Here is a 9,332-nt window from a genome sequence, read left to right on the forward strand (position 1 = left end):
GGTCAGTACCAGAGAGACAGTCTGAAGGTACAACCTGGGGAGACAGGGAAGACAGATGCTGGAAAAGAAGGATGCTGAAACGGAAGGACGCTGGAATGGAAGGACGCTGGAACAAGACTGGAACAAGGCTGTGAACGGGGAGGCAAACTAGTATACATACAGTGCCAACCCGATTGCCAAGGCAAGGAACTTTCTTTCCACCCCCCCCCCACACCTTCCCCTCCCTTCCCCTACCTAACCCACCCCCCCCCCCCCCCCCCCGGCCCTATCTAAACCCCCTCTACCTTTGTTGGCAGATTTACGCCTGCTGAAAGCTGGCGTAAATCTGCACGTGCCAGCAGGCTGCTGGTGCGCCATCATCCGACCCGGGGGCTGGTTCAGAGGCCTCGACCATGCCCCTGGGCCGGCACCACGCCCCCGGCCCCGCCCCCGCCCCAAACCGCCCCTAACCCCGGACACGCCCCAAACACGCCCCATTTACGAAGCCCCGGGACTTACGTGCATCCCGGGGCTGTGCGCGCGCCGGCGGCCTATGCAAAATAGGCGTGCCGGCGCATGAGTGCCCTGCGCGTGTAAATCTGGCCAGATTTATGTGCGCAGGGCTTTTAAAATCCGGCCCACTGGGAAGGCAACCCAGATAGGGTGGTAGACTTCAAGACGGAGACGGCTGGAGATACTTGATGTAGGCTTGTCTTCTGGCATTTGGGACCCCACTGCACCAATTGCAGGGAATGCCAATCGGATTGGGGTTCGTGGGCCTGGAGCCAGGGCAGTCCCAGGATGACTGGATGTGTGGAACATTTTAACACATAAAAGGACATCTCCTCCTCATGGAGAGTGCCCACGGTAAGAAGAACAGTCACTGTTCAATGGGTGATGAGCCCTGGAAGATGTTTTCCTTGGATGGAGGCGATACGAAGGCTCATCTCTAGTGACTGAAGAGGAATGTTCAAAGCTTGACAATGTCATCCATGATGAAGCTGCCACTTGCCCCTGTGTTGACAAGGGCAGTGGTGGCGAAGGAGTGGGACTCGATGCCTAGAGAGATTGGAAGCAGAAGTTGGGGGCCAGTGAGAGTAGCGCCCAAGCTCAGGATCCCCGTCAGGCTCAGGCATTGCAGTTTTCCAGACAGACCAGTCAAGACTGCTGAAGATGTCCGAGGTGCCACAGAAAAGGCAAAGACCTTCCTTCTTCCGAGGAAGACGTTCTATCGGAGACAGTCATCCACGGTTCATTTCCATAGGTTCTATGACAGGAGGAGGTGGGGGTAATGGAGTCTTGGCAGGAGGACTCTCGACACGCATGAGACATGGTGTAGGAGAATGAGAGGCCTTTACTTCTAGGTGCCATTGCCGGAGTCGATGGTTGATCTTCTCACGGACGGAGAGTTCATCTTTGATAGCGCTGGAGAGACCATCTAGGAAGATGGCTAGAAGACAATCGTCTTGCCCCCCTGAGCTCAGTAGCCAGGGTCCTGAATTCCACCATATACTCTGAGAGGGTCCTTGACCCTTGACGGAGGTGCAGTAGATTGTGGCTGGCTACAGCTTGGCAGCCTGGGTCTCCGAAGGTCTGCTTGAAGAGAGCAATGAACTTGGATAACTTGGAGAGCACGGGATCGGATCATTCCCATAACGGAGAAGCCCATGGAAGAGCCTTCCCCTCTAGGCAGGAAAGGATGAAGGTCACTTTGTTTCCTTCAGGAAAAAGGAGGGTTGCAGTGCGAATTGCATGAAGCACTAATTAAGGAATCCACGGTAGGAGCGAGGGTCCCCATTGTATCGAGGAGATGCAGGGAGCGCCAAGGATGCTTTGGGTAGCATAGAGGCTGATAGACCCACAGGATTGGCCAGAGCTGTATTTCGCAACTGGGAACGAAGCTCTTCCACCGAAGAGGCTAGCGATTCCAATGCTCTGCGATGTTCTTGGACTGTTGCGGCCAAACCCGGTAGGGCCCTGGAGATGGGAGATTTTGCCGAGTCCATGGCCTTGGCAGTTGCGCTTGGAGGTGGATCCTTGTCCTGGAGCAGTGTAGGACGGCTCCCTGGTCAGGCCCAGGGAGCGGAGCACAGGAGGAGACAGTAGCTAGGAGGAGCTTCACCACTGGAAGCCCACGGTCCCCCTGGGTGGAGCCCTTGGGGACCCAGGCTGCTTAGACTTAGGTGGGCCTCGCAGGGTCTCCCGGAGAGGAAGTAGAGGGGTGTGCCCACCAGTAGCAAGGGAGCGCGGTCGGTTGCTAGACTGTAGGCCTGAAGTAACAGAGAAGGCCAATACAGCGTAGTGATGACAAGGCAAGGGACAAAGCCAGAATCAAGGGGTCAGGTTCCGAGAATCAGTCTGAGGGAAGTCAGCCAAAGCAGGAGTCAATACCAGGAATCAGTCCGAGAGCAATCAACAAAGCAGGGGTCAGGTTCCAGAGGTCAGACGAGGTCACGAAGACAGGCAAAGGTCAGAATCCAGACAGTGATCAGAATGGTCAGGAAGTATTTCTTCACGGAGAGGGTGGTGGATGCCTGGAATGCCCTTCCGGAGGAAGTGGTGAAGACCAGAACTGTGAAAGACTTCAAAGGGGCGTGGGATAAACACTGCGGATCCATAAAGTCAAGAGGCCGCCAATGAAGAGTGGGTGACTCGCCAGAATGATGGCTATTGACACAATACCCTTATTAAATAAACATACACATGCTTACTGTGACTCCTACATCGCTCTAAGCTTCAACAACAAGAGGTAATGGAAAAAAGGATTTGCACTCACAAAGAGGGGAGTAGCTGGCTTGTTACGGCAGTTACTACCCCAAACCAAATATGCCTGATACTTCACTTTCAATGCATATACAGCATAGCTCTCTGCTTCAATGACAGGGGAGAAGAATAACTGACAGGGGAGAAGAATAACTGATACTTCACACATCCAGCAGAGCTCTCTGCTACAACGGCAAGGGAGAAGAAAAAGGGTTCGCACTCAAAAAGCGGAGAGTAGCTGGCTTGTTACGGCGGTTACTACCCCAAACCAAATGTGCCTGATACTTCACTTTCCATGCATATCCAGCATGGTTCTCTGCTTCATCGGCATGGGAGAAAGACTGATACATCACGCATTTCCAGCATAGCTCTCTGCTTCAACGGCAGGGGAAAAAAAAACAAAAACAAAAACAAAAAACTGATGCTTCACGCATATCCTGCATAGCTTCAACGACAGGGGTGAAGAAAAAAAGGATTCGCAATCACAAAGCGAGGAGTAGCTGGCTTGTTACGGCGGTTACTACCCCAAACCAAATGTGCCTGATACTTCACTTTCAATGCATATCCAGCATGGCTCTCTGCTTCAACGGCAGGGGAGAAGAAAAAAAAAAACCAACAAGGGCTGTACAACATAGTCTAGGTAAAACAAATAAGCATGGGTGTAGCTTGCTTATCGCGGCGGTTACTGCCCCTACTACCCCTAACTAATCAAGCTAGATATTTCACTTGGATGCAGCTCCATCACTGCTCTCTACATTAATGGTGGGGGTGGAAGGGGAATAGAACAAGGAGCTAAGAGAAACAGATAAGAATGAGAGAAAAAATGTGTGAGGCTTGCTGGGCAGACTGGATGGGCCATTCGGTCTTCTTCTGCCGTCATTTCTATGTTTCTATGTTTCTATGTTTCTATATGAAGCAGGCAGACGTCAGTACCAGAGAGACAGTCCAAAGGTACTACCTGGGGAGACAGGGACAGACAGACGCTGGAACAGAAGGATGCTGGAACGGAAGGACACTAGAACAAGGCTGGAACAAGACTGGAACAAGGCTGGAACAAGACTGAAATCTGAGGCAAACTAGTACACATACAATGCTGACCCGATTGCCAAGGCAAGGAAGTGCAGGCAGGAACTTTCTTAAGTAGTACGTTCAATCAGGGTACGCCGCGGAGCTAGGACCGCCCCTGGCCCTACAAGAGACGGGGCGGTCCGCACGCGCGTAGGGGCGTGGCCGACATCACGGAGGACGCCAACTCCGGTGTGAGGCCTGGTGCGCAGTGGAAGGCCCGGCGACCGCTGCGCACCAGGCCTCACACCGGAGGACACCAAGGCCTGGAGGAGCCCGCGGCTGTTGCTGGGGAGGCCAACCAGTGACCTGCAGAGGAGCTAGCGAAGTGAGCAGGCCCGTGCGCAGGCCGAGCACAGACGGGGTGCGCAACACAAATGAGCCATTCAGTCTGTCCAGCAAGTTGCTTAGGTAGTAACTTCAACTCTGTTCAGTTTACTCCCATGCCTTTTGATTAGGATATTAACTGCACTACATGCAGGTTACTCTCATTCAGAAATGTTACATCTAAAGTTAACAGAATATTACCCCCTTGTCTTCATTTCCTTCCTCTAGCCATTAGGATCCTTTATGTTTATCCCATGCCTTTTTGAATGCCATTAACAATTTTGTCTTTACCACGTCTTCCGAGAAGATGCAAGGATCCACTGGATTCCTTACCAAAAGGAGCGAACCAAATTCCTGAAGATATACAGAGAGATTAGTGAGCTAGAGGTTTAGGTTTTGTTTCCCCATATGGGAGAAGCAGATGGTATGTTGAAAGCCTTTATAAACTCTTGTCACCATCTCAGAGCATGGACTTTTGAGTTGAATTTTCTGCGTTACATGCGTTAACACAGCATGTCCTATGCTGTTCCTAATTCATTATTTTTAGTACTCTGGGGTCGCTCTCAAAGAGAATAGGCAAGTAAGGAGGCAGAGATCCTTATCCCTGTAGTTTTGTCTATGTTTTGGTAACTTAATTGCCAAAGGAGGAAGTTCTTTCCACCCATCCTGTCCCTTTTTTGAGTTTCCATTTTGAGTAAGAGTTTTTTTACTTTTTCTGTTACTGAGCAAACTCAGCTTCTGCTGTTTTTTTAGAACATGGTGCCTTGCCCATTAAAATGACCGAAGAAGGAGTGGTGTCGTCAGAGAGGGGTGGACTCACCTCTATTTCCAGAAGAAAAAGATTGAGGTATGGTGTTAAAAGATTTTATAGACTCAGGGAGAATCAGAGAAGAGAGAGATGATACAGTGCCCGTTAGATGTGATAAAGTGCCATAAATTAGAGAGTTGAGAATAGAGAAGACTACCGGAAAGGTAGGAGAATTGGGATTATCTGTGATTGTTGGGAATAAATTAGGATACATTTCCTTCCCATTCCCTTGGGGGGGGGGGATCTAGAGATTAAGTGACAAAATGAGGAGAAGACAACAATCAAAGCACTAAAGGAATTGGCTGAAGTAATTGCAGAACTGAAATAAAAAATGTATTCAAATTTTCTCTTGTAACAATCAGTTGGTTATTCTTTTCAGTTTGAGTTATTAAGAATCATAAATTTGCTTTTAGAACCTCTCGGTAAAATTGAGTTGAAACCCACCCAATCTCCAGGGGGATTACTGCTGCTGCCTAAGAGGATAAGTTTCAAACATGCGCACATGTGCCCCTATATGCGTGTACAAGGGCACACAGGCTCATGCGCGTGTATTTAATATGCACGCAAATGTGCATGCATGACCCTACAACATTCACGCATATTTAAGAGATACATGGAAATAAATAGTTGTATTCTCACTTACACCAGATAATTAGTAGGTGTAAATATACATAAGTAACAGAGTTACATGTGTTACTTTGGCAACTTCTAAAATAGCAACATATAAGCATAAATGTTTCCCCCACCCTGGAATGTCCCTGGACTGCTCCTTTTTTATATGCCCAAGTTTGCTTGTGCATACAGTCCTCATATGAATGCACATGCAAACCCTTTATAAAATACATGGTCCACACGCATGGGCTAAATACACTCGTATGTAGTCCTTTTGGGGGAAATATCTCTTTTAAATTCACCTTTAAGTTGGGAGATCATCAGTGCTGTTTACAAGACACTGAAAGAAGAGTTTGGAGTAAGCAACACAACAGGGCCTCGAAGCTGAGCTCTCAGTTTGGTATGTTGGTTTGTGAGAACTGTGCAGCTGGGGGACCAATAAACTGAGATGTGAGCCTTTGGATCAAAAAATTGGGGTTTCCTGCCCAGGGGTCACACATGCATCCACCAAACCTTCCATGAAGAAATATTTCCCTTGGAGCTTCAGATCATGACCCCTTGTTTATAGCTTCCTTTCCACTGGAAAAGATTTGGATTGTGTGCATCATTTATATTTTTCAGATATTTGAAAGTCTGTGTTATATCTCCCCTGTCTCTCCTCTCCTCCAGGGTATACATATTTAGGTCCTCCAGTCTCCTCTCATAAGTCTTCTAGTACAGACCCCATGGCATTTTTGGCACCAGATGGACTGCTTCCATCCTATCTCTATGACATTTTTGAGATATGGTCATCCCTATTATATGTAAACATTCCTGAGCTGGTGACTCTTACTATCCAAGAGGTCTATTTACTGAAGATTTTCTCCCATTTTTAGTCTATGGGAAAAATACTTAGCAAATAAGGTCCTATAAGACCATTGTACTAACTCGTATTTTTTTTTTACATGGTTTAGTGGCCTATTTCCATGAAAGTTTGCTACAGATATAATTGAGCTCAAACTTCATTTGCATCCATAGCAAAGCTTTGCAAGAAATTTTACATGCTCCCAGCTGTGGCAAGTGCGATTGCAGCCCCAATCTTGAGGCTGTCCCTCTTTAAAAAGGTGTCATGGCCCAGTGAAAGCCTCCCCCCCCCCCTTCCCTGCTCACTGGTGTGAGAAATCCCTGGTAGTCTGTAGGGTAAGTTGTGACCTCCCCGCACACCTATGAAGCCCCTAATTCAAGAAAAATTAGCAAGACACTTCCCACTTCTAAGCCTTGCTCCTTTTAAAAAAATAAAAGCCCCTGAGTGGGCCCCCAGTCTTCATGGAGCAGGAGTGATTCCCACTGGCTCTCACCCTGTCAACACCGTCGTGGAAAATGGCGGCCCCTGGCTGCAGAGCACTGAAGCACCAAGGGGGCAACTGGCTTCATTTCCGAAGATGGTGCCAGCAAGGCAGGAGTAAGCAGGGGTTGCTTCTGCCCCATGAAAAATCCCCTTAACTACGGGATAAGCTCTTGGATAGCAAGAGTTACTGACCTCAACTCATCTCAACTGTTGAGCATGGCCATGTGGTTTCTCAACATGGCAGTGCTCATCCTGCAGGATGGGCAGCTTAGCAGCTGCATGTACCGAAAAAAATCGGGCCCCAAAGAGCAACCACTGTTAGCATTTAACATTTTTTTTTACATAAAAGTCTTGAAAGTATTTTTTAAAATACAAACGGTTTACCTACAGGAGTGTTTAATTAGCTATCCTCCTTACTTAACCGCGGCAGCAGCAAGCACAGTGCTTTGTTAGGCACATACCAGAAAGCTCATACTGGGTAAACACAGAAAATGCACAAAAGGCAGTTTTTCTTGTATTTCATTTCAGTAATTTGAAGATTTATTTTTATTTTCCAAGGCATTCTTCTGTGGGTATCTAATTAAATCTTATACCCATAAATCTTGTAGTCACTCATTCTGAAAAATATGCCCCCCTGTAATTGCTGCTGGCTTCATTCCACAGTGGAAAATTCTGGTTTCCATCATCAAAAAAAAAAAAAAGTGTATGACCAGGAAAAAAAAGTCCACAGAAAAAGAAATCTAGGACAACAATCAGACTAGCAGATTGGTGAAAGGCCTTATTTTACCTGTAGAACAATAAGCATTCCTTCCTGATTAAGAGCATTGAATAAAGTAGTGGGGTGGCCATGCTCGTCCACTTGGATGCTTAGAAATAAAAGGTCAGCAGTTGAGCTGGAAGTGAAACCTTTTTATTGCAAGGCCAATCCCCCACCTTCAAAAGGCAACGAAAAGGAGGAAAGAAAGAAAAAGCAAGGAAAGGGACAGCTCAGCTAGGAAAGCCAAGAACTCAGATCTCTTCTTACTCTTTGTTGCAAGAGGAACACAGGAACCAGACCTCAAGCCGCACCGAAGATAGGGAAGCAGGGCATGAGAACAGACTGCCTCAAGGGACTTTGCCAAACCGCCTGGAGCCAGGCTGTAGGGACCGACTGGGCTCAGCCAGGAGTGGGCCTGGACACTGATACTTCAGGCTCAAGAGTAGCCTCAGCCTAGAACACAAACAGGGCCTGGAGAAGTTGTTTAGGTAATTGGGGACCTGTGCAAGGAACAGGGAGCATTTCGGAGAATGCTACCCTGGAGGTTCTGGATTTCAGCTTTCTACCTAAGGAGGGTCCCCAAAGACTTGCCAAAAGTCCCTGGTGGTCCAGCGAGGGTCCGGGAGCGACCTCCTGCACTCGGGCCGTCGGCTGCCAGTATTCAAAATGGCACCAATACCTCACAATGTCACAGGGTCTACCGGTGCCATTGGTCAATGCCTGTCACATGGTAGGAGCACAAGATGGCGCCGGCCATCCATTGCTCCTACCATGTGACAGGGGCTGATCAATGGCACCGGTAGCCCCTGTGACATAGTAAGGTCAAAGGCTATCGGTGCCATTTTGAATACTGACAGCCGAGGACGTGAGTGCAGGAGGTCGCTCCCAGACCACCCGCTGGACCACCAGGGAGTTTTGGTAAGTCTTGGGGGGGTCAGGAGGGTGGGGAGTTGTAGTTAATTCAATTTTAGCCGGGAAATGAATAAGAATGAACGCATTAACGTATCGGGGGCCCCCCTTGCCAAATGCAACATATCTGCCCCCTGCCAAATACAAATTCCGAATGCAACGTATGGCGTCCCTCTGCACATCCCTATCATTTCCTGCTGCACCAGGTTGATGCTCTCCGATCATGAGACCTTATTCCTCTTGAAAAGGTGTGGGAATTTCTGAATATACAATAAAAGGCTGAATAATTTTTTTTTACTGTGAAAGTGTCACCTGCCTATAAATTAAAGGACGAGCTAGGGGTGGGTGAAAGAGAAGTGGGAGGGTTGGGAAATATAAACACACAAACTTCTGTTTCTTGCCTGCCTTTCTGACCTCCTATTTAATAAAAACTTCTGTTTTTTGTCTGCCTTTCTGACTACCTATTTAATCCACAAACAAACTTCTGATTTTTGCCTGTCTTTCTATCTATTTAATACAAACACACAAACTTCTGTTTTTTACCTATACTGAGACCTATGCTGACTACCTATTGAATACAAACATCAAACTTCTATTTTTTGCCTGCCTTTCTATTTATTTAATACAAACACACAAACTTCTGTCTTTTACCTGCCTTTCTGACTACCTATTTAATATAAACACTCAAACTTCTGTTTTTTTGCATGCCCTCTGACTAGTTATTCAATACAGACACACAAATACACTAAATAATATACCCCAATAGTTTATTTCTCCCCAATACT

The sequence above is a fragment of the Rhinatrema bivittatum genome, chromosome 7 (genome assembly GCF_901001135.1).
Source record: "Rhinatrema bivittatum chromosome 7, aRhiBiv1.1, whole genome shotgun sequence".
Classification (NCBI taxonomy): Eukaryota; Metazoa; Chordata; class Amphibia; order Gymnophiona; family Rhinatrematidae; genus Rhinatrema; species Rhinatrema bivittatum.